Below are 27,047 nucleotides of genomic sequence, written 5' to 3'. Positions count from 1 at the left end.
ATTATTCATTGATTATGAAGTATAAGGAATACGCTCACTATATTTTAGTGAAAAAGGAAAACACAAGGACCCATAGCTACCCTTCCCAGAGTTCAAGTGTAGAGTCAAAATCTCCAACCCTCTAGCACTCGTCTACAAAGGACACTTAGCCACTAGTCATCTCATTAACACACAACTTTTTATTATTGACGGAGTTTCTAAAAGTTTGTGAGCTGTGGGCCAGGAAACAGAGAGGGAGCATATTACCTTTTAACATGCTACAGGCTGTCAGGTATCTTCTGTAGTAAAAGACATGTATAGGCTTCCTTTCAGGAAAAAGTCAGAATTCAGGGTCACATATGTAAAGATATAGCTTCTACCAGTGGATGCTAAGAGTCCTATTTTACTTACTGAGTGAAAAATTTGGTACCCGTGAGTTTCCAGAATACCTGATGACATGTCAGAGAGCTACTGTTCTAGAATGTGTTTAACAAAATGGCTCCCACAGCCTGTGGGACAGAGTGGATAATGCCCTGACAATATGGAATAGTTGGCTCTTTTGATCTGAAACTGAATACAGGTTGCTGAGAACTGGCAGATACATGAATTTAATCCTCTTCACCTTGCCAGCAGTTGGTAAAAATTTCAGCTCTGTGAAATTCAACACGAGCATTCCTGCATCTTCATTTGTGTTTCTAGAATGATGCTACCAAACACTAGATCTGATTGTTCGTGGATTTCTGTTAATCTGAAGTTGACCACAACGTAACCTTCATAAGACATTGCCACAAAAATGAAGTCTAATGTTTAAAACAAGCTCACATTGTTAGCAAAAAAAAAAAAAGATTCATGCGTTTTAAAACTAATCTTTGTTTTATGGGAGAAAAATTTAAAAAATGAAGAAAACCATAATTTTTAAATGACATGAAATAACAGATTTTATGTAATTGTATCTAGTTCTATTTTATAATCCAGTTTCCTCTAGCCTATTAACTTTCCTTTATATAGCTAATTTCTTTATTACTCTCATCACTATATTTCTATTACACAATGATAAATCAGAATGAACTGAGACAAGAGGGGGGATGAAGAACAGAGAGGAGATGCACCCTGTGACAGGTGACTAAGAACCGAGACAGAGGCAGGAGGGAGGAAGGGCACATGAAACTGCCTGCTGTAGGATCAAGAATGAGAACTCAGTCACCACCAAAGAGCACATTCAGAGATGAGACAAAGTTAGGAACTGGGAAGTATCATGTGGTGAAAGCATACACGCAGGTGGAAGTGTGGACCCTCCAAAAGGCGCACCTCTGGGCATTTATGAGCAAACATTAATGAAAGGGAGAGTTATTTATAACTTATGATAAGGAGAAGGTGGAGTAGTTCAGAAATGGTTGGGATTTCCCTTGATAGATTTTACTCCTAACTTCCCTCCTCATATATGATTTTCAAGTTGTGTCATGATTTCAAGTACATGGAAAATATAAAATGACATTTTAATGAAGGAAAGAATGCTTAACAGTCAATTGTCAGGATCAGGAATCTTGGTCTCAGCTGTTTTTGGATTGTTGATAGTTTTATATCTCCACTGTTCATGGAGTCACATGACTTATTGTAAAACACTTCTGTGGTTTTATCAGGCTCCTGTTCTATGAAATTTGTGTCCTGTTTCTGTATGCCTGGTCAGCTTGTCTCATAACCCCCAACTCTCCTTGACCTTATCTCTTCTGATGATCACTAAACTGAACTGTCTCTTCTACTGTGTCCCCAATTTTCTCACTCCACTGACTCAGATATTAGGATTGTCAGTCTATATAATTGCATGAACCAGTTATCTATACTTTATTATCTATCTATCTATCTATCTATCTATCTATCTATCTATCTATCTATCATCTATCATTTTATCATCTGTATTTATCTATCACCTATCTATCATCTAGCTAGCTAGCTTTATCATCTATCAGTTTATTATCTATCAATTATCTCTTTATCTACCTTCTCACCTACCTGCCTATTTAACTTATTTTTGAATGGAGTACAATTGGCAAAATATATGGTTATATAACATAACTTTATGTACATGTTAAAAAAGTAAAAGGTATGAATGACTTTTTGAAATATAATGGCTTTTACAAAATGTTTTTATTGTATTCCATTTCTCTTGTATTATCCAATGCTTTAAATTTTTCAAAGTATACATTAAAATTAATAGCTCTGTATTTTATGAGTTATGTTGACTTTTAAATTAATTGAATTATTGATATTTCTACTAAATGGATATAAATATTTATGTTCATTGTAATAAATTCTATGGGTACTTATAATGTGAAATATGAAAAAGCAGCGAATGACTTAGACATTAAATTTTATAATAAGTCAGAGTTTTTGAATACTGTTCAGGACATGAACCACAGTACCCTGGAGCCTGCTGGCATGTGGATCATACAATGACTGCATTACCACCAATGCTGCGGAAGTCAGAAGCTGGATTAATAAAAATTTCTAGTTATAAGTAGTTGTTTATAAAATATTTCTCCTCAAATCCCAAAGCATAGCATAATATAGTATATATAGTCATAACATCAAGTGTAAAATACAACAAAAATAAGCATTTTGGCCATGTTTTGGCTAAAATTATTTCTACTAGATTTTTAAAAGTTCCCATGGTTGGAATAAGTGTCTTCCAAATGACCACATGTAAAATGTTCAGTCACCAGATTGGGTTCTGTTGGCAGGTTATGGAAACTTAGGGAGGAATGTCTGTGAGAGGCAGCCAGGTCCCTATGGCATGCCTCCAAGGGGATTTTGTATCTCAAGCCCCTTCCTTTCTGCTTCTTTCATTTCACAGGCAAGCAACCATGAACTATGATTTCTGACACCATAACAAGAATAAGCCTTCCTCCTTGTAAGATGACTATTTGGGAAATTTTGTTATAGTAGGAGAAAGCTGACAGACACAGTGGTTTTAGATTTACAGGAAAATTGAATACATTAGAGTCCTCATGCCTACCCAAGTCATTTCCCCTGTTATGAACATGTGTACACTATCTTAGTACACTGGCTATAATTAATAAATCAATAACAATAAATTATTAAGTCAAATCAACAGCCTAAGATTGTGGTTGTTCATCATGTGTGCTTTCCCTTCTAGGATCGTATCTATGACATCACATTTTTTCTCTAGTTCTTGTGTCCCCTGAGGCTCCTTTGGATTTCTGTGACAGTGTCTATTATTTTTTCCTTAATTTTGATGACCTTGACAATTTTACAAAATTCTGTTCTGGCATATAGTTGGATGTCTCCTTAATTGAATTTGATGTTTTTAACAAGTAAGACTGGAAGCTATAGATTTTAAGGAGTGAGACCACAAAAGTACACTGCAGTTTTAATGACATCACCTGAAGCATGCACATAATCAACAAAATTTGTGATTGCCAGTATTGATTTTGATCCCTTGGCGAAGCATATTCTTGTCACAGTTCTCTACAACAAAATTACCAACTTTTCAGTCCCATGGCATTCTTCAGAAGGAAGCCATTCAATGCACATATTTAAAAGTCAGGGAATTATTTGAGAGCTAAACGCAATAATAAATTATTTGGAATCCTGCATGGTTTGTTTCTTCTACCTGTTTATTTACTCAGTATGAGTTCTTGGGTGTTCCCTTCATAATTTTAGTGATTATCCAGTGTTGCTTTATTTAGTTATGTTGTGAGGTTTTGTTTCATTGCTTTGTTTTTTCAGCATTTATTATTACTGATTCTATAAAAATGGTCCAAGGTTTCTAAATGTGTTTTCTCAGACCTAAAATTAATTTTTGGCCTAGGATCCTTCAAATACTACTACATGTCAAATAGCAGTGTTCATCTCAGTAATGTCTCTCTCTCTCCTCCTCTTTCTCCATCTCTTCCCAATTTCATTTTCTTCCCTCTTTTCTTTTAGTTTTCCTTTTTACTTCATTTTTATACACTATATAGGATTTTATTGACATCTTCTTAACTTCCTATTTTTGTTTGGCTTTTTCTGAATCATTAGGTTGAATGTGAATCTTACTAAAATAAGAGGTATGTATGTATTTTTATCTAATTGTAAAAAGCCTATTGCATTTTAGTGAAAAATAATTAATTATGATTCATTAATAATTAGCTTTTCTTCTATGGTTTTTAATTTACATTTTGGTTCAATGTTTCATACTTAACTTCTATTGAATATAAAAAGTTTCCTTTGTTTCTTTCCCCCATCTTCCTATAGTCTCAAAGATACAATATTTGAATTTCTTGGTGGTTATGCTCAAGTTTTCAGTAGTCACACTTGTCTGAGGTTAAACTAAAACTTATCACTCTCACCTTTTCTTACAAAAAGTTCACTAACCTATTTAATTTATGTAATTATATCCCCACTTTCTATATAATATTGTTATACTTAAACTTTACTTATTTTATAAATAATCCACAGTTATGATTGTTGTTAGTGTTTTGGTAGTATAATCATATATGGGTTTTCCCAACTTCAATAATTCATCTATTCACTATTGCTCTTTATACTTTTCTGTATCTTCCTGTATTCATATTTTCTGGCTGGATTATATATTCTAAACTTCTAGTGTTTATTATGCTGGCTACTTTTTGCTAGCTTCAGATATGCTAGAGTCATCTGGGAAAAGGGAACCTCAATTTTGAGAAAATAACTCCATCAGATTGTCTTGTAGACAAGAATCTGGGACATTTTCTTGACTGATGATAATGTAGAAGGGTTCATCCCACTGAGAATGGTGCTTCTTCTGGGCATGTATTACTGAGTCATGTAAGAAAGGTAGCTTTATAAGGCATGGAGAGCAAGCCAGCAATCAGGGCTCCTCCATGGTCTTTGTTTCAGCTCCTGCTTCCAGCTTCCCGCTATGCTTGAGATCCTATATTGACTTCCCATGGTAATGGACTGTAACTCATCAGACAAACACTCTCCAAGTTGCTTTTGGTTTTAGCATTTTATCACGGCAACAGAAAGCAGAATAAGACAAATGTGCTGTTCTTTTAAAACAGGAGATTGGATAATGTTTCCTAATACAAACTATTATGTTGAATTCATTATAGTGACCATGCTTCCTCCTTATTTAATTCTACTTTTGATTTATAATCAACTTGCTCCAAAGACCAAAATTAAGAATTGTGCCACCTTGGTGATGTGATGATTTATTGTTTGGCCTTCCAGCCTTCATTATTGTTCTGGAAATGTTTGAGGCAAGGCCAATTATAAATACTTCATAAAGCACATTTGTCTTTAATTGACATGCTCCTTTACACTATCTTTTTTCTTTGATGATCAGTAGTTTTCTCACAATGGATGTAGCTGTATGTTTCCTTTCATTTATTGCATTGTTGATATTAACGCTTTCAGTTATTACATTGTTATGTTTACTATTGTAACCAGTCTTTCGCTGTCATGCCAGCTCCCAAAATAATGACACAGAGACTCCTTATTAGCTTAGGCTTGCTTCTAACTAGCTCTTATAACTTAAACTAACCCAAGATTCTCAGGAACTCTCTCCTGGTCAAATCTGATATCTATTAACTTTGAAGGAATCCATAGCTTTTTGTTGCCCAAGGAAGCAAAGACATAACCTCTCCCCCAATGCAACATATTTCTCAACTTCCATTCTGAAGCCAAGACATCTAAAAGTATATAGACTGGTTTAGTTCAGCAGTCCCTTCCATAACCCATATCGCTCTCAGCAACTGTTGTTTGCTTATTAGCATTCAAAAAATTGAAAGTCAACAAAACACCATACCTAATATAGACACCCTATGCTTACTCATCCTTACATTTTTTTACTTTACTCTTTTTTAAAGACTTCACTTTATTATTTCTAAACTGCTTATTTTTTCTATTACTGTCTATAGCCCTTTTCATTTTTTCTTTGGGATATAAGCACATTTTTAAGCATTCTGTACCTATTTAGAGGTTTTGTTGTTGTTGTTGTTGTTGTTTTTTTTTTTTAACCTGGACCTGGCTTTACTAAGTGCCCACAGTGTTCTCTGAACACATGAGCCAAAGTTTAAGTAAGCTACTAGGTGATGGCTAGGCCCTCCACTGCTCAGTTATGACAGTTAGCTGTGCCCTCTCAGTTCCTTCCCTGAGAGCCTAGACTCATGCTAGTGGGCACTGGCAGGAGCCTCATTTGACACCTCAGCTCTGGGAAGTTGTTGATCCCACTTTTCTGAGTCCCCATAAGCAGCAGCCAACTGTTGTGAGCATTCATGGAGAGGCCCACATGGGGACTAGGCAGCCCCAGCTTGTATGACTTCTCAGTCCCTGGGGCTGTGCCACATGTTCGAGTGCTAAATGTAATGAGTTTTTCTCTGACTCACTACCTCCCAAAATCAGAGACTTCTTATTAATTATGAAAGCTCAGCCTATAGCTTAGGCTTGATTCTAACTGGCTCTTATAACTTAACACATTTGTATTAATCTACATCCCACCCCATGGCTTGTGGCTGTCACCTCTTCTCTTGGGCACCCTGATTCTTCTGCATCTCCTAATGTCTCTGTCATTATTCTTCCCAGAGGCCTCTCTGTCCCCAGAAGTCCCACCCAACATTTTCCTTCCTAGGTATTGGCCAATCAGCTCTTTATTAAACCAATCTGAAGGTGCCTTGGTAAAGACACATCTTCACAGTGTAAACAAATATTCTACAACATATTATCATTTCTCCATTCATATATTCTGGGTTATCTTTGTGAAAATGACTGTTTTGTGCTTTACTTCACAATCCTTATCCCTTTTCTTTGTCTTCCATTACTTTGTCTCCATATGTCTTTCCATGAATCCTTTACATGTCATCCAAACTGTTGATCTGCATTTCAACAAATATGCTTTTCATTTAAAGACAACTTTTTTATTTCAAAATCTTTCCTGCCCATATTTTACTGTTGTTATATTCTCCCTGTCATCTTTTTATTTAATGTTTAAATATAATTTGTTGTTAAATATAATTTTATACTACTTCTTATTGTAATGCCATAGATTTGCATTTTTTATTGACTCTGATGAAATTCCTACTCCTTTTGTGGCCAGTAATATTTTTTTTATATACTGTCATATTTAGAGAGCGTGTCTGTATTTGTGTGAGGGAGGGTGTTTCATGTTGCTACCACCACTCACTCAGGAATTTTAACATTATCTCTTCAAGTTTAGGGTGTCTATAACAGGTAATATCACCCTAGATTTATATTTGGTGCAATTTAAGCATTTTAATTATTTAGAGAAAACCTGTGGTTCTTTACACAGCTTTGATGACAAACTCTCCCGATTTTATCATGAACAAATAGGTGGTGATGTCTTCCCTACTTTCCAGTGCATTTTACCATTTCTATGGATACCATCATTTTTCTTATCAATTTTCAATTCTCAAAGCACATTCCCTCAGTCTTAGTTAGGGATTCTATTGCTGTGAAAAGACACCATGACCAAGATAACTCTTATAAAGAAAACCATTTAATTGGGGCTGTATTACAGTTTAAGAGGTTTAATCCATTGTCATCATGGTAGGAAGCATGGCAGCATACAGGCAGACATGGTGCTGAAGAGGTAGCTGAGAGTTCTACATCTAGATGGCAGGCAGGAGGAAGAGACAGTAAGCTACTAGGCTTGGCTTGAGCTTCTAAAACTCAAAGTCCATACCCCAGAGACATAGTTCCCCCCAAAAGGCCATACCTCATATAACGTCATTCCCTATGAGTCTATGGGGATTATTTTCATTCAGATCACCACACCCATGAATATCCCAAATCCCAAATTTCCCTAGGGTATATCAGAGGTGTGTGTGTGTGTGTGTGTGTGTGTGTGTGTGTGTGTGTGTGTGTACATGCATACGCATGTGCAGCTGGATGTTTCTCCAGTCCCACCTGATAGTCCCACAGCTGCTTATAAATAATCACTCAGAGGCTTACATTAATTACACACTGTATGGCCAATGGCTTAAGTTTCTTGCTAGCTAGCTCTATCCTCTTAAATTAACCTATTTCTATTAATCTATGTATTGCCATATGGTCATGGCCCTACCAATCTGCTGGTATGTTGCTCCTTGGGCGGCAGGCTGGCATCTCTCCCAACTCCACCCTTCTCCAGCTTATCTTTAGTCTGAATGTACCACCTAACCTTCTCCTGCTCTGCCATAGGCCAATGCTGCTTTATTTATCAACCAGTCAGAGCAACACATATTCACAGCATAAAGACATCCCACAGCATGTGTGTATGTGTGTGTTTGTGTATGTGTGTGTGTGTGTGTGTGTGTGTGTGTGTGTGTGTGTGTTTTGTCACTATGTCTGTACATTTATCTTTCTCTTTCTGGTTGCCAATGTGTTTTCCATGGAAATCTTAGATACATTTTATTTAGAACTTTAATATAATATTTATATAGATTAATACTATTTTTGGATTCTACTATGTTCTTGGCATCTAAAGAATATCTACATTATAAAAATCAAGCTTTAGAGTTATCAGTAATAACGTGGCAATGACAGAAAATACCAATAGTTAGAGTTGATATTGGCCAAAGGGAACGAACTGTAGGAAGTGAGGGAGAAGTTAAAAATGCTGAACAGCACAATAAATTTACTGATTATAAGGTCTCTAGTGTATCAGAAATTATTAATTAATTCATTGATATTTAAGAGAGTTTGAGGAGAAATCAGTGTGAGCTTACAATAGTAGAGCTTGGGTGACACAAATAACTGCCACTGATATGAAGATTTTTCATCCATATTTGCAGATAGTAACCCATCATTTAGGATGGCAAGCCTGATAATTTTCAGATGGGAACAAGAAGCTGTATTATGTAGACAAAATTTCCAGGAAGATAAATGTAAATTACACTGGTGATTTTATTATTTATTTATGGGTTATTTTTGAAGTTATCTAAAATTTGACTAAGGTCATGCAGAACCATTTTATTTTGTTGACTCTTTCTAAGAGGAAGGAATAAACAAGTAGATCTAGCTTTCTTTTCTGCATTCCACTATTCCATTTGATAACAGTAGAAAGAACTGTTTTCTAACATATGTATTGCTATCTAGTTTCCACATGAATATTATGCACAGGTCTTACATTTCTAATATATGTACACATATGTACATGGCCTCTTCAGTTCTGCTTAACACTCAAATGCATTCTACACAAGCTAATGGCAACAGCTAAACGATACTGAGTCACAGAACTAGTAGGAGGTAAATAAGCACAGAAAAGCAGTTATATAAGGATATATTGTATATCACACACCATCAAGTTATACTTTATATGTGTTAGGTAAAGTGGATCTATTAGAAGATTTTTTAAGAAGATTTGGGATTGAGTGGTATGTCCCTTGAGGCAGGGATGTTTGACTTACCTGTGATTACTGAAAGAGTGAATCTGAAGATAGCAATATTTAATCGAGATCAGCTCAAAATAACTGCCATTATCCAGACAAATGATGCCCAGCCAAGCTCAGGATTGAGCCATAGCACTAAGGTCAATAGAATAGGATATACTGTGGAAATAATAAAAGAAAAATTGGAAAATCCAAGTAAAAGATTGGGTATAGTGCCTGTGTGAAAGAGGATTGAGTAAAAGTTGTCTCCAAGATTTGTTTCTTAGTTTTCTGTGTAAGCATTGGTACCATAAATTACTCTGTATAAAAAAATAAAGAATAGCTTTCATGAAAAATAATGAGTTCCAGGAATTTTGATGTGTTGATTTTGTATTGCCTGTGAGATTTCTGTAAAATTGAATGTAGAGTAGATGTCTACTTGCACCTGTGTCCATAGATACAGTGCTGATGAAAGGTAAATTTTGAGAGATGTGAGCATTTCAGTGGTTTTTAATAAAAGATTAAATTACCCATAGGATTCAAGCAATATTTTCCATGAATATCATTACTACATGATTGAACAGTATTGAGACCAAGAGTTAAAAATACAGAAATTTCTAGAGCTCTGTGCAGTCCAGACAAAATTGTAGTTTAGGCATAGATGATTAAAAAAAAAAAACTGGGTTAGATTGGTAGTGACTTTTAAAAAAAAGTCATGCAGCTACCCTCATGGAGATCCTTTGACCACCCAAACTTTAAAACCTATTCAGCCATTGAGAACTAGTGTAAAACTACATCAGAGGTAATCAATAGAGAGCATGCACACACACACACACACACACACACACACACACACACACACACACACACACATCAAGGTACTAAAAATGTAAGCTCCTTGGAATAATTTATTAGGCTGAATCAACATTTACATGACACAAATAGTGAAATAAAATTTGTTGTAATCTGTACTAATCAAAAGTAATTATCCATTTTATCTTTCTTTATCATAGTAGTGTTGTTCTATCTTGATTGCCAACTTGACAGGGTCAGGAATCAAAGAGACAAGCCTCTTGGGATGTCTGTGAGGGATTTTGTATATTATGTGAAGAGATGTACATTGCATCATCCCATAGTCTGGGTCTCTGGAACATTCTGATAATTGGTATTCATCTGTCTCTCTCTCTCTCATTTTTGGCTTCCGTTGTAAACAGAAACAGCTGCCTCATGATCCTGCCACCATGACTTCTAAAACATGACAGAATTTAATCCCCCTAAACCAAAAGCCAAAATAAACTCTTCCTCCTTTACTTGTTTCCCCCAGGGATTTTTACATAAAAAGGGAAAAGTTGCTAATATACCACTGTTGAGTCTGCTAAAGAAACCAATAAGTATAATGCTAAGTTTTGAAAGGGGCTCTATAACGAGAGAAGGTTTCATAGTGGGTTTATACTTTTTTCTATGAACGTAGAAGGTGTTAAATTGTCCAACAGGTGGGGAACATGAACAAATCTGCCACGCTTCTTCTCCACTGATTACCAACTGTTTAGAAGCAATAGGAACTAGAACAAAACTAAAACTTCTGAGATGAGAAATGGTATTAAAATTTTCCGGTGCTGCCAACCAGCTTTAAATTTTCAGTAAAGCAAACAAATTGATCATTGACTAAGATTAATAATGAAAAATGTTTGAAGATTCACTTCGGGGAAATGAGTGTGTTACTTGTTTGCTAGCCAAAGAGATTTTCTTGTAGAATAGGGAGCCATGTCTGTGGAGACAGTTGGAGTTATGAAGATGTACAGTTCACTTGTAAATGCCTAACAACAGTGAAACAGAATTGAGGGAACTAACTGCTCAGAAAAATCTCTGAGTCTTTTGAGAGGCTATTTATAAGCAAGTGAAGGCACTCATGGTGTCTGGAAAGAAACTTGACTCTCGCATTGCAGCAGCTGTGTATAGCCACACAACGGGCTGTCACAACTCCGGTGGATTTCATGCACAGAGCTGTGCATCTCAGATATTATTATGCATAGTGATGACCTGGACATTTTCTCAGAATACAGAGAAGTCTGGAAAATGCCAGAGATTCTGAATTTCTAACAAGCTCTCACACAATGCTGATGCTGCAGTTCCATAGATTGCTCTCGGAATAGTGAAGGGGCCAACAGGGCTATAGGCAGCAACCCCTGGAACTGGCTAATGGATGGCTCTCTGTATTCGAGAAGCTGGGTGCTCAGGTGTGGTCAAAGCAACGGGATCAGATTCAGTTAGGTTAGAGATTTTTTCAGAATGAAAATAGATTTAGTAAACTGACATAGTAGACTTTAAAATGAATTGGGGGCATTGTATTAAATAAATCAGGCACAGAAAGATAAATGCTATATTTTCTCACTTAAATGGGGAAACTAAAAAAGTAAGAAGTAGGGAGGGGAATGATGGTTTTCAAAGCCTTGGAAGAAGAAAGGAGAGGGTCACAGGAGGGTGGAGTGCAGTGACAAGAGAAACAACAATGTTCTACGGCACTGCAGGTCAGGATGGGGGACAGAAATAAAATGACTATTTCAAATCAGGTAATAGAGAGGATTTTGAGTGTTTCTAAAGCAAAGACATGTTCTAAGAGAATAATTTCAATGATGATAGTATCCCAATACTACAATTTGTGGGTTTGTGGGTACCAAATATGAAAGGACAGTTCTAGACCTCTACCAGTAAAGCATTCTCAGACAGCACTTCATGGTGGTAATTGAGGAATGTTCTAATTTTTTAATATAGGAAAAGGATGTGATTACTGACAAAAGTTGAATCTTTATCTTATCTGGTCTTACCAAGACGAAGACACTGTATGTAAACTTTTGCTTCCTCCCCCGTCTCCAAAACTACCTCAAGTGACCTGGTATTAGCCCCTCAACAGCTACTGGGCATTTCCACAATCCTAATATCAGGTTTTTCCCAGAATCCATTTCTCAATATTTCACAATTTTATTAAGACTATGTTGATGAATATCTATCAAGATATCTTCATGACAACCAGGCATGGTAGAATGTTACTGTAACTCCAGAGCTTCTTAGGTTGAGGCAAAAAAAAAAAAAATGAGTTTTAGTCCTACCTGGGTTAAAGAAGAAAACTGTATCTCAAAAATAAATTATGTTACATGTCTGTCCATCCTTTAGTTTCCTAATTAGTAGATTCCGGGGTGGAAATTTGCATGCAGGAAGTTTATTAGGGAATGCTGTCGAGATAAACCACTGTGGAAATTTGAGAACTGCACAAAGCAGAGTTTATATTCTGATGTGTTCACAGCCCTCAGCTGGTAACATACAGATCTTTGATCTGATAGTTATAGCTCCATCTAAGATAAGACCTGGATTGTTAAGTGAGGCAACTCTTTCAGTCAAGGGAAAGCATGGGGGCTGATTTTTCTGCCAGTAGGGAGGGAAAAATCTGAGTAAGGGGTATTATACTTCCCTCTGCCCTCCTCTAACTCCTCCTATGTGTCCCCATATCCTCTCAAATTCATGACCCATGAACTTGTTTTCTTTAATTATTCACATACAGCACACACACGCGTGCACACACACACACTCATACACACACACACACACAAACACACACACACACACACACACACACACACACACACACACACACACACACATGCCCAAACACATTCCATTTAGTGTTGCTTGTATTCACATGTATTTAGGACTGAACACTTTGGACTGAATAATCTTTCAGAGGTCTCATCTATGGAAAGGACTGCTTCTTCCTCTATCAGTAGCCATTAAAATAGAAGTCAAAACATGGCTGCCTAAATAGGACTTACACAATGGCAATACCAGTTGACGTGCTAATGGACCTTGTGAGATTTCTCCCATCCATGACTGCACATCAGTTTGTATTGTCAATGAATAAGTCTTGTTTAGGCAGCACTGTTTTTGAGTTTCACTGGTGTCGTTTTCCTGTCATATATAGAACTCACTATCTTGCTGCAGAAGTCCTTGTCCTCTGGCTCTTACAATCATTTTGTCCCCTCTTCCATGCTGTTCCTTGCCCTTAGGTGTAGGGATTGTATGGCATATGTATTAATTGGGGTTGACTGTCCACATTCAGTTGTCTGCATTTTGACCAGATTTGGATTTTTGTTATGGTCTCTGATGCCAAAAGAAGCTTCTTTGACAAGAGGTGAGAATTCCTGTGGGAATAATGACAAATGTTTAGAATGCAGTTAGGAATTATACTTTCTTAGGAAAGTGCCAGGTAGGTTCTCCTCTAGGGTCCCTGGCCTCATTAGCCAGTGCAAGTTACTATGTTACATTACGTGCTTTCTTGCACTGTTGTGTTAGATTAAGTTTGTTCTTGCTTTCTGCTTTAAGGTAAGTCCTTAAAATACAAACCCACTTGTAATGCACACACAAAGAAAGAAAGAGAGAGAGAGAGAGAGAGAGAGAGAGAGAGAGAGAGAGAGAGAGAGAGAGAGAGAGGAAGGGAGGGAGGGAGGGAGGGAAGGGACCTAAGATAACAACAGGGCAAGAAAACACACAATGTAGACATTTTGTACTTGTAGTAGAAGTGATTCAGCTACCAACATTCCTGGGGCCTCTGATCAGAGCTTCCAAACCTGTCCTAGTGAGAAAGTGTGTGTGTGTGTGTGTGTGTGTGTGTGTGTGTGTACCTGTGAGTGTGTGTTTCCTTCTTTCCTTTATTTCAAACCTGTCATTCTGTCATGAAAAAATACATGGTTTTACCTCACAAAAGGAGTGTTCATAGCTTGTACCTCAGGTATTGAAAGACACAGGAAATAGATGATTTTTACTTGATGGCACAGCTGCACTGATCACAAGCTTAAATATGTGGAATTTCAAAATACTATAAAAATTCATATAGAAGTTTTCTCTTGATTTTTGCATGTTACCTCACCAAAAAGAGTAACTGTTCCCTGATGGATAATGGTTTAGCCTGTGCCTCACAATGTGGTTGATAAACTTCCTCTTCCTGTAGATTTAAATAAGGTTCAGCTTAATTGACGTTTCCCTGTTTCACATCCAAACCTGTGCTAGCGCATTTTGACCTCAATCTTTATCAAGAAAGGGCATCCATCAGTCAATGCCCCTGTTCCATTCAGCTTATGTTCTTTCAGACACTTTTTAAATGTTACATAACTTCATAGATATCACTGACTTTCAGAACTCTCCCCCTACGATGTTTCTGAATTAAACGTTACCCGAAAAAAGGCCGTTTTCAAAGCCCACTCCTGCTGAATTTTAGTCAGATGTCGGTCACAGAGTGTTACTCCAAAGGAAATGCTGCTATGTGCACAAGGTATATGAAAACCCAGCCAAGAATGATCCTGGTGTGTAGGGTGCAGTTGTGTTTAGGCCTTGTGAACACTGGAACTGCTGGGATACTGCCCTTGAACTTGAGATGAATGAGACAATTTCTCTGTTGCTCCAACTTGATTAGCAGCCACTGACTGCGACACACACAGAACTTCTCTGAGTTTCCACATTTGTGTGCTTTCTGAAAACAAAACAAAACAAAAGTGTAATTAGGGATCAAGGAGTTTAGTGTCTTCTGCTTTGTACTCTGATTACCACTGCATCCAAACTAAGCATCCACAGTAACTACAGGATATTGAAAACATACAGTACAGCTATCAAGAACTACATATAAACGTCAATACTTAGATAATTAAACCATTTGGTATTCAAGCTAGAATTGTCATAGATGGGGGAGCTTGAGAGAAAATGGGATCTAGAGCCTCGTTTATACTGTGGGATGTCCTTTTGGCTGATGGCTTTTAAAACATTGCATTTAATCCCTTCCTGTACAGCAAAAGGCTTTTCAAGGCAAAACATGATTGACCTGCATGTGGTGATCTTTTTAATAGAACATTTAGGCATATTTTAAAATATTTACCAAACGGTTGTTTTATCTTTGTATTTCTGAATTTAGCTAAAGGGAAAAAAAATCCACTTATGCTTCCAGACTAAAGAATCATTTCAAGGGAATTACTGACAGAGGAGGTTTGCTCATTCTAAATATAGATCAAGGTTGAATAAGCTGCAGTGAGATTATTTATGTATGTGTAGCACAGAAAGAATACAATGACCTTTTTTTGACCTGCTTCTTTATGTCTTTATTTTTCTGTGTCTGGTCTCTTTCTGCTCTTCTGTAGCTAACTACCTATAAATCCAACCCTAAGAACTCAATTTCAGGGCTCAGAGAGATGTGTAGAGTTTCGTTGTGCAGTGATCAAAAGTGGGCAAGATAGATCATTCTTTTCAATTTACTTGACCCAGTTCATTTTTTTTTAAATTCAGGAACATAGGTGTAAAAATGTTTCTAGAACCAGGCTCCAGTGCTGATATTATCAGGATGGTAATGGTGTTTTGTTCCTTGTGCATTCTATTGCCACCTGAAGAAGAAGGTATCCTAACACTCTTCTGCCACTGTTATAAAGAAATTTCAGGTTTAAGAGTGAAACAAGGGCTGGAGAGATGGCTCAGTGGTTAAGAGCACTGGCTGCTATCCCAGAGGACCCAGGTTCAATTCCCAACTCACAACTGTCTGTAACTCCAGTTCCAGGAGACCTGACTGACACCTTCACACCAATGCACATAAAATAAAATTAAATAAGTTATTTAAAAAAAAAGGGGGGGGGCTGGAGAGATGGCTCAGAGGTTAAGGGCACTGGCTGCTCCTCCAAAGGTCCTGAGTTCAATTCCCAGCAGCCACATGGTGGCTCACAACCATCTGCAATGAGATCTGGTGCCCTCCTCTGGCCTGCAGGGATATGTGCAGGCAGAACACTGCATACATAATAAATAAATAAATCTTAAAAAAAAAAAAAAGAGTGAAGCAAACCATGCCCCACTGGCTGGAAAGCTATTGAGGTTGTTTCCATGCTACAAATTCTAACACAGAAATATCTTAAGGCAGCAGTTCTCAATCTGTGGGTCACGACCCCTTTGGCGACCCTCTATCTCCAAATATATTTACATTACAATTCATAACAATAGCAAAGATACAGTTATGAAGTAGCAATGAAAATAATTTCATGGTTGGAAGTCATCATAGCATGAGGAACTGTACTAAATAAAGGGTCCAAGCATTAGGAAGACTGAGAACTGCCCTAAGGCAATGAGTGAGAATCATATTGCTCCTGTAATTCCTGAAGATGTTGTGCCTGACATCTTCATCATCATTATTAACATGCAATAGTAATGTAATAAGGGACAGTGGGGTTTCCAGACTGAAAGCCATCTTCACCAATGGATGTTTTGGGCTATATTGTTGGGTGTGTCAACAAAGGCTTCAGAGACTGAGTGGATCCATGCATGGAGTTAATTAAAATTTGCTTTCTTCATCATTCAGTTGGTTGGTGTTTATTAATCTCTGATAAATATAAAAGCCAAGAAAAAAGATCTTAGCAACTTTGTTTATTGTCATAGGTGAAATTCTTAAGTATGTTTGTAAAACAGGAGAGGACTGCAGATAGGTAAGAGGGATTACCACAGTATATGAATGAGAACTGCCGGGCGGTGGTGGCGCACGCCTTTAATCCCAGCACTTGGGAGGCAGAGCCAGGCGGATCTCTGTGAGTTCGAGGCCAGCCTGGTCTCCAAAGCGAGTTCCAGGAAAGGCGCAAAGCTACACAGAGAAACCCTGTCTCGAAAAACCAAAAAAAAAAAAAAAAAAGAATGAGAACTGAGTGCACATGCCCAATACACACATAAAAAGCCAGGTGTTGCAGAGTGCTGAGGAGGTAGATTGTGTCAGCTTGCTGACTTGGCAGTCTAGCTGAATTGGTGAGCTCCAGGAATTTTGTTTTCTAATACTAGGTGAATGACATGATTGTGTAAGTCAGCCACATTCCTCATATGGCACTGTTCATAATGGTGATGAACTGTAATGTAACCCTGCTATGCTCTAACATAACCCCTTCTGTGATTTAAATTAAAGCAAAATATGGTGAAAAATTGTTAAGGAAGACACCTGGTCAACCTCTAGTCTACACACACACACACACACACACACACACACACACACACACACACACGAAAAGGAGAAAAATAAAAAGAGGAAGGAATAAAAGAAAGAAAGGAAGGAAGGGAAGAAGGAAAGAAAGAAAGAAAAAGAAATGAGAATGAACCAGCTAGGGTTCATTAGTGTGCATTTGGGTTACTCCTTAGAGACATGGTGTTATTGAATAAGAATAAAGGAAAAAGATGTGGGAATATTTTAAAAAATTAAATGATTTATTCTCTCATTAAAAAGAGAAGATGCCAAAACCAAAATCTAAGCCTATTACTGTATTCTAAATTCTATGAACTAGCCTTTACTCTACAAATTGGGGATTTGTAACATTGTACTTGAAAAATGTGATAAACTGAATTGACTACAGTCAGGATATGTCATGATATACATCTGAGATATTTTGGACTTTTTAAAACTCACCATTTATAATGTAAACATATGTATTTAGAGGCTGGAGGGATGGCTCAGCAGTTAAGAGCATATACTCCTCTTTCAGAAGATCTGAGTTCAGGTCCCAGTGCCCACAACAATTGGATCACATCTGCCTATAATTCCAGCTCCAGGGAATTTGGTGTGCTCCTCTGAATTCTGTGGGCACCTGAATTCATGTGCATATATTCACACAGACACACATTTACATATAATTTAAAATAATAAATATGAATATTTAATAACCACCATATACAGAAAGAATCATCTAATATAACAGACATTTTGGAAAATGACCATATAAATCAGGAAATATATGAATACATATAAAATGGTTGTACTAATATAAAATTGTTTACATTAGTATGTCTTTATTAATAATTACATATTGTATGTCATACAAAGGTGCAAAACTGAGCCATAATAAGCCTGATTGTAGTCATTATTTGGGGGAAGAGAAAGTGGCATATTAACAGAAAAATAGATTTTTTATTTCATATTTTTCTGCTTTATATGATTTTGTTGTCATAGTCATAAAAAGAGTTTTTAATTAAAAACATAGTGTATTGTTAGATATTAATATTGAGAGAATAGGAACATAAAAATATGTAAATTACAAAACCCAGACACTTCTTATTAGTGACAATTAAAATCATTTTAAGTTAATTTACTGAGCAACTTAAAAATGATCCCATGGTCAGAGTCCCAGAGTTATGTGTCTTCAATTCAAGTTTTAATTTCTTTCTCTGGGAACATTCCCAGGTGGCTGTGACAGATGATGACGTTCGTCTAGGCTTCACAGGGAGAATTCATTTCCATTTGCATTCTCATGCGAGTTCATGCAAAACTACAAAATGCAGAATGAGGGAGAAATACTCCGTTTGACAGGAATGACTACTATTAAGCTGTCATCTTTGAAAAGGAATCCAGTAAATATTTCTCCTAAGCAGCTTGCTAATAAGCTACGAGTAGAGGGAAGCCCCACGATACTTCGACTTGTTGTTACCCTTCTATACAGTGACAATAGATCCGGCAGTTAGATGGGGCTCCCCACCAGCCCAGGGAATTAAAGAAATTGTTCATTGATTTCTTCTATTCTGTTCTACAGAAAACATTAACTCCCTGGCTATTCTGTTCACATGTATCATCCACAGAAACTCAATGTGCAAAGGTATTTGAATAAATTTTCGCTTTATAAATATTACTGTGCTTTCAAATATTCTTTTCTTTTTCCACCTCTACAATAGCACCGAGCTGAGTACTGAGTGTTTTCTTCACAGACAGAGCCAGTGATAAATTCGCAGCAGTGTTGATAGCCCTGAAATACATACATACTATATGCATATACATACTACACACATTGAACTATACATATGCATATATATGTAAATAAAGATGGTGTAACAAGTAAAATTTTGAATTTTGAATTGAATAAAGCAAATTACTTTTTATAGTAAGAGGATGGGAAAATGACTAATTTTTCTAATTTTCATCACAATACAGAGCCCCTTAAATATCTGTAGACACTTACCTAGCTCTCCATGATTAAAAGACACTGGAGCTAAAAACACATCATATGCATTAAAAGTTTCTCAAGCAAAAAAAGCCCAGGACCAGATGATCTGAGCAAATGTTAAGAAATGTTTCCTTCTGAACTTCTTACCAGTCATAGTAATTACTTCCATATGCAGGGTAACGGATTCCACGACACATACTCGCTGCCATTCTGCTTTCCAGTTCAGGATTTGATCACCTCTGTGTTTGTGAGCTGCAAGATCAGGGAAGAGAACTACAACCTTTCTACTTGCCAGAAGATGGAATAACTTGTAAACAAAAGTGAGTAACTGTCCTTAGTTGTCCAGAGCTACACTTGAAGAGAAAAATGTAATTCTGAAAAAGGGAAATGTAGACAGAACAGTCCCTTTACCAGTAACACCATGTCATTGAGCAGTCAACTGTGTGTGGGCCGAATAGCAGCCATCAGTTCTTCCAGTATTGGTAACATGGGCTTTTTATTCTTATCGAGGATATATCAAAACTTATAAAACCCGTACGAGACAGTGGTCTTTTCTCATGTTAAGTGTTTATTTTAACAGCACAATAAAACATTTAAGAGTTATTTCTTAGATCTAAAATAATGCTGAGTACTTAAGATTAGACATTATTTGACAATCTCAAGTCCAGTGGAAGACAGTATATAGAACTGTCAAGTACAGTGGAAAATAGTACCTAAACCTGTCAAGTTCATACAGTCAAATAAGATATTGATAATCTTGAAATTCTTTCCAGATAATTAGGCAGGGTGAGGCTAAAAGTGGAACAGACGTACATGCCTATTTGCATCTATTGGCTAATTGTGATATATTTGGAAAATATGCATTTCACATAAATGATATTTTATCATATTCTCCCCCACACTATGTATGTTTGTGTGTGCATGCACATTTTCTGTGCACGTATGAATGTGTGTGTGTCTGTGTGTGTGCACATGTTCTGTGCATATATGAATGTGTATGTGTGTGTGTGTATTTGTATCCAAAGAAGCTTTGTGAAAACTCTTTGTATTCTTTTCCATAGAGATAAAATTTATTAGGGGATCCTCACATAATTTAAATGTGGTCAAATACTTTCCAAACAAACTTAAAAAAAATTGTCTTAGGCTGGTCAAAGGGGTCAGTGGATAAAAGCATGTTCAAACATAACAACCTGTGTTCAATCCCTAGAGTCTATATGGTGGGAGGAGAGAACTGATTTTCATAGTCCTGCAGATATGTGCACACACACATGAACACACACACATAAACACACACACACACACACACACACACACACACACACACACACACACACATGATTTTTTTTTAAATGTCCTTTTCACAAAGAGCAGGCAAACAAAGATTTTGTTTGACATCAATTGTGCTGGCTAGTTTCATGTCAACTTGATACAGGCTAGAATCATTTGGGAAAAGGGAACCTCATTTAACAAAATGCTCTCACTAGACACATCTGTAAGCAAACCTGTAGTGCATTTCCTTGATTGATGATTGATGTGCGAAGGCCTTGTTCACTATATGCAGTGCCACCCCTGTGCTAGTGGTTCTGGATGTTTTTAAAAAGCAGGCTAGGCAAGCCATTAATGAAGAAATCAGTAATCAGCATTCCCCCATGGCTTCTGCCTCAGGCCCTGTGTGGGGCACCATTTGTAGTCATAAGTTTTCTCTGGTCCCAAGTTCCTCCAGTCCCGCCCTGCCCCACAGTCCGAACAAATCTCTCTCATCCATGTTCCCACAGCCACTTATAAAAAAATCATTCAGAGGCTTATATTAATTAAAACTGCTTGGCCAATAGTTCAGGCTTATTCCTGACTAGTTCTTACACTTAAATTGACCCATATTTCTTATCTATGTTTAGCCACAAGGTTTGGTACCTTTTCTCAGTTCTGCCTTGTCATCTTGCTTCCTCTCTGTCTGGTTGGTGACTCCTCACACTGTCTTCCTCTTCCCAGAATTCTCCTTGTCTGCTTATGTTGCTGATACTTCCTGCCTGGCTACTGGCCAATCGGCATTTTATTAAACCAATGTACAAGAGCATTATCCCACAGCATTTCCCCTTTTCTGTCTAATCAAAAAAGGAAGGTTTTAACTTTAACACAGTAAAATTACATATTAATAGAACAGTTATCACGCAAGAATTATAGTTACAATATCTAGTCTATTTGTATTTAGCAAAATTAACAAAAACATGCTATCATCTATCCTTTATTTGTGAGTCTAAGGTTTCATATCTAATTTACCTTTCATTGTAACCAAGGAAAACTATAATTATAACTATCTACTCTTCAACTCCACCAAAGACCCCAGAAATATATAATATTACCTAAGTTGTGATTATTTTACAAGCGGCTGTGGGACTGCTGGTTAGAGAGATTTGTCGGGACAGTGGGCCTGGGCAGGAGTGGAGGAACTCAAGACCAGAGAAAACTTACAGCTACAAATGGCACCCCACAGCCCTCCCTCTCAGTTCCTGACTTCCTCCAGTGATAGAGTATGATGCGAAACTGTAAGCTGAAGTAAATCCTTTCCTCCCCAAGTTGGTTTTGGTTGTGGTTTCTTATCACAGCAAAAGGAACCCTGAGACAGTGATATGTCAATTGTTGTAACAATAATATTGTTGACAACAATAAATTGTGGAGGTGCGAACCATTCCGGTGCCGAGGCTTCTGCTGCTTTCTGATTCTGCTACATAGGTCTTCAGTCTTTCCAACGGGGTCAGCTGCTCCTGAGTAGCTAGAAGGAGAAGGTTCATAGAAGAGAATATATGGGAGGAAGTTTTGGGGAACCATGCTTTGAAATGACAATTAAAACTCTGATAACACTCCATTGAATAGTCTCTTCATAACTGAGTTCCTGGAATGTCTTCTGACTATTTAGGCAGGAAAAATAAATAAATTTTTATGGCTAGTTAGAGCATGGCACTTTTCTGCATGACTGAGCACAGTAAAAGGTATCCTGTATCCATCACTGCTCTGAGTTCTGTAAGTCAAAGGAACATGGTTAATAAGATCATGTTAATATTGGGAAGCTGGACCACAGTACTACTTTATTACACATGACCCTACTGAAAGATAATCCCAGGAAGAGAATTCTGTATCCCAGCCCATAAATCTACAAGTGAAAAACATTTTGTGTAGTATTACAGTTTCCATGCCCTCAAAATTTAGAGCACTGAAGATCTTGTGGAGTGGCTTCTCTTCTACAACAGTCTCACATGGGACATCCCTCTCCAGCTCTAATCTGACCTCTATGTGCATCTCTACTGACATAGGAACTTAGAGATACTAAAGGACACAAGGTCACATGGTCACCTTAAAATTAACCTGACTTTTTATTCACAGTAGGTCCAAGTGTGTATGTGTATATGTGTGAAACATCTATCTATCTATCTATCTATCTATCTATCTATCTATCTATCTATCTATCTTTCTATGTACATTATAATCTTATCCATCCCTCTATCATCTATCTACTTGTATAACTTTTTATACTCTACAAAGAGATAGGTAGGTGGATATAGATGTAGATATAAATATCCAGTGTGTACATGTTACAAGAGAGAACATATACTTTAGGGAAAAGTTTGACCTCAGATCAAAGAAACATATGGCTTGTAGATTAAAGATAAAACTTCCCTGTGAAATTAATTATTTAATGATCATAAATTTATATAAATAAAGCAAATATATTCTTTCATAATTACTATAATCAACACTTTAATTGTGCATACTCACATGCTGTTACCTTATTCAGAAGTATGATCTGTTGCTTCTGTTTATTGTAATATTGTGAGTGTAGAAGATCAAGAAAATAGGCTTTTTGGGTTTTTAAAACCTGGAACTTACAAGAAAAAAAAACACCCAAAACACATAATTAAATTTTGGAAGGATATATAGGAGAAAATGGAATTGACACTTGAAGGGTACAAACTGAATCACTGTATAAAAGTATGAGAGCAGTATGGAAGAGAAGCTACAGCACATGTGGGGAATCATTAAGGAGGCCCTAATGAAGGAGATGAGTGCCCACCTGCCACTTTGAGTCAGGCACAATAGTGAGATAGAAGTGACAGAAGATGACAAATTCCTTTTATGAATATAGAGGCTTCCCAGAGTTTTCTACACTTCTTGAGAGGAAAGATTCAAATGTAACCCTATAGAAAATAGAAGGAATGGTGGAGCATTCCTTGGGTATATGCCCAAGAGTGGAATTGCTGGGTCTTGTGGTAGATTCATTCCCAATTTTCTGACAAACTACCATACTGATTTCCAAAGTGGCTGTACAAGTTTGCACTCCCACCAACAGTAAAGGAGTGTTCCCCTTGCTCCACATCCTCTCCAGCATAAGCTGTCTGCAGTGTTTTTGATCTAAGCCATTCTGACAAGTGTAAGATGGTATCTCAGTGTCATTTGGATTTGCATTTCCCTGATGACTAAGGATGTTGAGCAAATCCTTAAATGTCTTCTGGCCATTTGAGATTCTTTTGTTGAGAATCCTTTCTTTAGCTCTGTAGCCCATTTTTTTAATTGGATTGTTTGGTATTTTGATGTCTAGTTTCTTTATATATTTTGGAGATCAGTCCTTTGTCAGATGTGGGGCTGGTGAAGATCTTTTCCCATTCTGTAGGCTGTCATTTGTCTTATTGACCATGTCCTTTGCCTTAAAAGCTTCTCAGTTTCGGGAGGTCCCATTTATCAACTGCTGCTCTCAGTGTCTGTGTTACTGGTGTAATATGCAAGAAGTGGGTGTTCCTGTGCCAATGCATTCAAGACTACTCCTACTTTCTCTTCTATCAGGTTCAGTGTAATTGGAATATTGTTGAAGTCTGTTCCATTTGGACTTGAATTTTGTGCATGGAGATAGATATGGATCTATTTGCAATCTTATACATGCTCAAATATGTTCATAGCAGCATTATTCATAATAGCCAGAACCTGGAAACAACCTAGATGCCCCTCAACCAAAGAATGGATAAAGATAATGTGGTACATATACATACCGGAGTACTACTCAGCAGTAAAAAGCACTGTGTCATTGTATATAAGAGGCTTTGGCATCCTCTGAGTTTGACAGTTCTCTGGTGAGTAATCCCCTCAGAGTCAACATGAGACAGTGATATAGGTGTACTCCTGTGGACTCACCATTCAGATCCTAGTACGCAACTATTTGAGCATCACACTGTTTAGTCTCAGGCTTCCTCCAAGTAGGTGCTCTGCATCCTCCCTTAAGGGTAAGCACGTTCTTGCTCCAATTACCATAGATATATGAGTGGATTTAGGAACATTGCATAACATAGAATCAGTTAATACATGTGGCAGAAGTATCTGGTTTCTTTTCCTCAAAATGTTGTATCTGAGAAAATAATTTGTGGTAGTAAGTAGCAGTTAGTTAAGGCTATAAAATGCTGCTCACTCTTCTGAAAAGTTCCTCCTGATTACTGTATATTGTACAACCACACTGCCATCTATTTTATATGTCCCTATTGGTAATGACAGGAGTTGTTTTCACTTTGGGACTATTATGTATGAAGCTCCTCACTAACATTATTGCAGATGTCTGCTTTTGGACAAAAGCACTCATTTTTCTCAAGTAAAGTGTACACAGGAGGAAAATTTCTTGGTCATAGAGTATATGTGCTTTCATATTTAATTCTACCAATCAGTTTTCCAAATGCTTTTAAGTCTTTGGATCACCAGCAATGTAATCAACTTCTCCCTTGCTTTATGACCCTTGATAACACTTCCCACTGTCTGTGTTTTTCATTTTGCACATTCTATTTGAGTAGTTGAATCTCATTGGCATTTTAATTTGCATTTCACTGATGAATAATGCTGCTGGACACTTTCAAATGACTAATGGCCATTTTGATTTAAGAAATCCCTGATCATCTTTAGCCTAGTTTAAAAAAAAAAAGCTGTGTTTTACTTATTAATAGGAAATGTTACATACATTGGTATGTTGGATAATTTTATGTCAATTTGAGAAAAAAAATAAAGTCATGTGAGAGGAGGGAACCTCAAATGAGAAACTGTCTCTGTAAGACCAGGCTATAGGAAAGCTGGTAGGGCACTTTCTTAATTGGTGGTTGATGGAGAAGGGCAAGCCCATTGTGGGTAGTGCTACCCCTGGTCTGGTTGGTGGTCCTGTGTTCTGTAAGAAAGCAGGCTCAACAAGCCACAAGGAGTAAGCCAGTAAGCAGCCCCCCTTCATGGCTTCTGAATGAGCTCCTGCCTCCAGGTTCCTGCCCTGTTTGAATTTCTGTCCTGACTTCACTCGATGAACAACAATGTAGAAGTGTAAGCCAAGTAAACCCTTTCGTCCATAACTGGCTTTTGGTAATGGTGTTTTATTGCAGTGATAGTAACACTAATTAAGGCATTAGGAAAACTGTTGTCAGCATTTGAATTGCATCAAATTCATAACTGCAGCTTGACTGTGTGCTCAAAATGTTAACTGTATTTTTATTTTTATTTTTTATTTTTGGAAACGGGGTCTCGCTGTATAGCTTTGCCTGACCTAGAACTCCTGTGTCCTAAAGAGCTTTTCTGTGGTATGCCATGTCATTCCCCTTTAGAAATCCCTGTGTTTTAACAAGCTTGTCTCCAAGATTGAAAGTTTTATCTGGGAAGAACTTCCTGCAGGATGGTGGCAGCTGTGCATAGTGGCACACATCTCTAATTCCAGAGCTAAGAGGCAAGGCAGGCCAAGTTCTGTGGGCTTGTGGATAGATTGGTCTACATTATGAGGCCCTATATTCAAAAGATATTACAGACAGTCTAGAAATAACCCTATACAGATACAGCCATCTGACATTTGACAAAGAGGCTACAAAAGTTGGAAGTGCCTATTAATAATTGGTGCTGCAAAATTGAATACATAAAAGACTGAAACTAGATCTCTATCTCCCCCCTCTCTCTCTCTACACACACACACACACACACACACACACACACACACACACACACACACACGAGAGAGAGAGAGAGAGAGAGAGAGAGAGAGAGAGAAATCAGTCAAAATGGGTCAAAGATTAAGCAGAAACCTTAACTCTTGAAACAAGTAGAGGAAAACACAGTGGATATGCTGAAAATTTAAACATGAGCAATGGGCTTCAGAAGAGAACTCCAGCAGCTCTGGCAGTAATCCCCCAAATGACAAATGGGATTACATCAAATTGCAACCCTTCTGCATAGCAAAAGAACCAGTTAGCAGAATGAAGCAACAGCATGCACAATGGGAGAAACCTTGGCCAAATTCCAACCAATCAAAGATTTATTTTCATATATATAAAGAATTAAAAAATTGTACACCACAGCCACACATAATCTAATCAATAAATGGCCAAAGAAAACAGACAGCTCACAAAGGAAGTACAAGTAGCCAATTAATAAACAAAAATAATATTAAACATCTTTAGCCACCAGGGAATCTCAGGGAAATTTCCTGCATTGAGATTTCTATCTTATTCCAGTCAGAAAGATTATCACAATGAAAAAAAATGTTGGCCAAGGTATGTGTTTTGGGGCAATGGGTCTTTACAAGTGTATAAAGGCTCATGAGAAGAGAAACTAAGGTAGATATTATGGAAATCAGAAAAGAATTCACAAAAAATTAAAACCACTATATGATTTAGTTTTACCACTTATTTGTATGTACCCAAAGGAATAAAATTCAGCTTACATTAAAGATAGCTGCTTATTC

This window comes from Peromyscus californicus, unplaced genomic scaffold, assembly GCF_007827085.1.
Source record: "Peromyscus californicus insignis strain IS unplaced genomic scaffold, ASM782708v3 Scaffold_7__1_contigs__length_154581171, whole genome shotgun sequence".
Classification (NCBI taxonomy): Eukaryota; Metazoa; Chordata; class Mammalia; order Rodentia; family Cricetidae; genus Peromyscus; species Peromyscus californicus.
The sequence above is the reverse complement of the archived record's forward strand: the minus strand, read 5'-3'. Positions refer to the sequence as shown.